Consider the following 4437-nt stretch of genomic DNA (forward strand, 5'->3'; position numbering starts at 1 on the left):
AACAACAACCCTAACCCTAACCATAACCCTAACCAAAACCATAACCCTAGCCCTAAACCTAACCCTAGCACCAACATAAGAACACCCATAAGAATAACCCTAACATACTAACAAAGCCTAATCATAGGAAATTGGCAAACAAACATCTCACATCTCCATGCAAATCTCTAGATCCAAAAAAACTAGGGTTTCCCCAAACTAGCAACAAATGAGTAATTTGATAACATTACTTGGATCAAAACAAGGGGATTGGAGAAGATTACCTTGAGGGAGGGTTTGACTTCGAAATCCACGGACAAATTCTTCAAACTTGCAAGATTTGGGAGAGGATTTGAGTGGGGGAGAGAGTGGGAGACGGGGCAAAGCTTGGGTTGGGAGTGGGAGAGTGTGTGGTGTGGGGGGAGTGGGGGAGGGGGCCAGCCAAGTGGCTGGATAAGTCATAGTGCAGCGCCCAAGCGCTAGGCGCTGCACTTTAAATTTGTGGCGCCTAGCTCTTAGGCGCTGCACATTACATGTGTGGCACCTAGCTCGGAGGCGCTGCACTGCTGGATGCGGGCCCAGAGCTGCCACGGTGGACTGGCGTGCAACACCCACGAGCTAGGCGTTGCACCGTAGGGTGTGGCGCCGGCATGGCAGGCGCTACACAAAAGGGTCAGGGGAGTGAAATAGTTTCACACCCAGTTCATTCTGTGAATTGATTTCGTCCAGAGGTCAAAATTGTCAAATTTGCATGTTTTGTATGTCGTGTGCTAATCATTGTATGATATTTTGTGTAAGAGCAACTCCAACGGGGTGACCCAAATGGACGGCGCATTTGTCCGCTTTTGTCCGTTTGGGTCGGCTGCCCGCCCGGTGTCCGCCCAGTTTTGCATTTGGGCGGCAGTGCACCCAACACGCCGACCCATTTCGTGTCCGCATTCAACTTTTAAAAAAAGGCCCGCGGGCGATCATGCCAGCGGCCATGTCTCATGCCAGCACCATGCCAGCGTCGGCATACAATGTCGGCTTCAGAAAATATCACCACAGTTCATGCTGGCGCACTCGCCAGCCGCCCGGCACACATGCCAGCACCCAAAAAAGGGTGGGACTTGAGTTCGACCACGCCATCGCGGCTCCCCTGGTCATGCCGGCACACCTGTCGGCATACAAAAAATATGGCGCTCGCCGCCGTAGATCACTCGTCGTCGAACTTGAGCATGTCGGCCTGCATCTTCTCGAACCACAGCCTCTTCCTTGGTGACACGGTGTTGAGATCCACCTTCATGATCTCCACCCCGGTCATCATGCTCGCAAGAGCCGCTTCTTTCGCCTTGGTCTTGGCGTTGGCGGCCTCGATCTCTAGCATCTGGGCTTGCTTCTTCGCCTCTAACTCGAACATCTTGGCTTGCTTCTCGGCGTCCAGGTCAAGCCTCCTCCTTTGGATATCCATGAAAGCGTCCATTTGCTCCGCCTTGAAATGTCGGTGCTCCTCCTCCCTTGAGTCCTTCTTGTTGATCATGTCGTCCACGCTTGCGATCAAAGTGTTGGCAGCCGCATCTCGCCTGTCCTCCTTCTTGGAGTTGGTCTTCCCTCGCGGCCGTGCCGACTCGCCCTCCGCAACATCCTTCACGGCTTTCTTCCCCCCATGCGCCTTGAGTGCGGCATATTGCGCCTTGAACTTCTCCTCGTCCTTGATGACCCGATAGAATGGGAGAGGTTGAAGCACTTGCCATTGTGTTGCACCTTGAATGCCTCCAAAGCTTGAAATGCCTACAAAATGTTTCCATGCAAGGAGGGTGTGTTTTTGGGGAAAATTGGGGGAAATGGTGGTGGCTGCCACCGACCGGCGGGCCCGGGGAGAGGAGTAGGCGCGCGCACGCGCGTCCGTCTCGTGTCCGCGCGGACGCAAATCCGGCTCAAAAATAGGCCGGGAATGGGTCGTCATGCGGACGCCAAGCGGACACGCGTCCGTTTGGGTCGACGCGTTGGGCTGCCTTTTGTGTCTGCGCCGACCCATACGAACGGCGACAGACGAAATGGATCGCCCCTAGAGTTGCCCTATAGATAACCAAACAAACAAAACGTTTGTTAAAAATAAGAATTAGACTGAATCATGTTAAACAAAAAAGATTTGTAATCTACTGTGATGCCTAATTTAGTTACTTTTTTGCGCGAAAGAGGGACCTACCCCTCCGATTTTATATAAAGAAATCATATGGCTAATCGAGTTACTGACTGGGACTTAATGGCTTGCGCGTTGTAACTTGTATATTTATTCTCCTTTCATTTATATTTTTGTTCTTTTTCCTCAAAAGAGCAACTTCAATGGGGCGACCTATTTCGTCCGTCCGCGTCCGTTTGGATCGGCATGGACAAAAGTGTCGGCCCAACGCGCCGACCCAAGCGGACGCGCGTCCGTTTTTCGTCCGCCGGCGACCCATTCCAGGCCCAATTTTGAGCCGGATTTGCGTCGGCACGGACAAGAGACGGACCCCCGCGCGCGCGCCTACTCCTCTCCCCGGGCCCGCCTGTCGGTGGCAGCCACCACCATTTTCCCCCATTTTCCCCAAAAACGCACCCTCCCGCGCGCGCCCCCGCACCCCAACCAGCCATGGAGGACCCCATCGACCTCGACCTCGATGCCGCCGCCGGCCTCGCCTCCCTCGCCTCGTCCGGCGCCGTCGCCCCTCCGGGAAAGGCAAGCCTCGTGCCCCGTGCAAGACCGCTTCGTGAGAGTGTCAAGGCCCGCCCCATGAGCGGCATCGACGTGCAAGACATGGTATGATAGCAAGCAAGCCGTCCTCTTTTGTGCCATCAAGATCATCCTTTTATGTCTTCATTTTGCATGGAAACATTTTGTAGGCATTTTAAGCTTTGGAGGCGTTCAAGGTTCAACACAATGGCAAATGGTTCAACCTCTCCCATTGCTATCGGGTCATCAAGGACGAAGAGAAGTTCAAGGCACAATATGCCGCTCTCAAGGCACGTGGGGGGAAGGGCGCCATGGAGGATGTTGGGGAGGGCGAGCCGGCCCGGCCGCGGGGGAAGACCAACTCCAAGAAGGAGGACAAGCGAGATGCGGCCACCAACGCCTTGATTGCAAGCGTGGACGACATGATGAATAAGAAGGACTCAAGAGAGGAGGAGCGCCGGCATTTCAAGGCGGAGCAAATGGATGCTTTCATGGAGATCCAAAGGAGGAGGCTTGATCTTGACGCCGAGAAGCAAGCCAAGATGTTCGGGCTCGAGGCGGAGAAGCAAGCCAAGATGCTAGAGATCGAGGCCGTCAACGCCAAGACAAAGGCGAAAAAAGTGGCTCTTGCAAGCATGATGACCGGGGTGGAGATCATGAAGGTGGATCTCAACGCCTTGTCGCCAAGGAAGAGGTCGTGGTTCGAGAAGATGTAGGCCGACATGCTCAAGTTCAACGTCGAGTGATCTATGGCGTCGAGGGACCATCTTTTTTGTATGCCGGCAGGTGTGCCGGCATGACCACGGGAGCCGCGATGGCGTGGTCAAACTCAAGTCCCACCATTTTTTGTGTGCTGGCATGTGTGCCGGCCGGCTGGCGAGTGCGCCAGCATGAACTGTGGTGCTTTCTGAGGCCGGCATTGGATGTCGGCACTGGCATGGTGCCGGCATGAGACATGAACGCTGGCATGATCCGTCGTGGACCTTTTTTATTTAAAACTTGAATGCGGACATGAAATACTCGGACGGCGGCCGACCCAAATGCAAAACTGGGCAGACGGCGGCCGGCCGGCCGACCCAAATGGACAAAAAACGGACAAATGTGTCGTCTGTTTGGGTCGCCCCATTGAAGTTGCTCTAATGACTCGTGTATTCCATCCTTAATGAAACAAAGAAAATATCCTTTTGTAAAGAGCAACCAAACTATCTTAATAAAACAAATGTACAAGATTTTTTAATTTGTTTGCACCAAAGGTTATTCATCATGGTATGGCTACCATGATACACATAAGGGGGGCTTTTTTGAAATGAGGGGGCCTTTGATTCAAGGAATTTGATTAGATTTGTACACGAGATGAATTCCGATGTTTTTTCTATATAGCTAGGTAGTCTGATTTGTCAGACCTCGATACTTAATATTTTTGCTTCAAACTCTTTTGAACTATATTTTCAGGAATTTTTCATGAATTCAAATATCCCGTTACAATTTATTTGTGTTTTTTGATGATATCAAACACTCTGTGATATAAAAAGAGTACTCATATAAAAAGTGTAGTTTCAAATCTTGAAGAATTGAAAATAACATGTTACTCATCATGTATCTATTTTGCTCATGTCTTTTTACCCCGGCTCATTTGAAGTGTGCCTGCAAATCCGAAGACCGGCCCATAGTATACAGAGTGGTGGGAGTACTTGCGAATAAAAGAACCTCTAAATCTGAAAAGCGGCCCATAGTATACAGAGAGGGAGTAGAATCTTGCGAATAAA

The sequence above is a fragment of the Triticum dicoccoides genome, chromosome 3B, assembly GCF_002162155.2.
Source record: "Triticum dicoccoides isolate Atlit2015 ecotype Zavitan chromosome 3B, WEW_v2.0, whole genome shotgun sequence".
NCBI lineage: Eukaryota > Viridiplantae > Streptophyta > Magnoliopsida > Poales > Poaceae > Triticum > Triticum dicoccoides.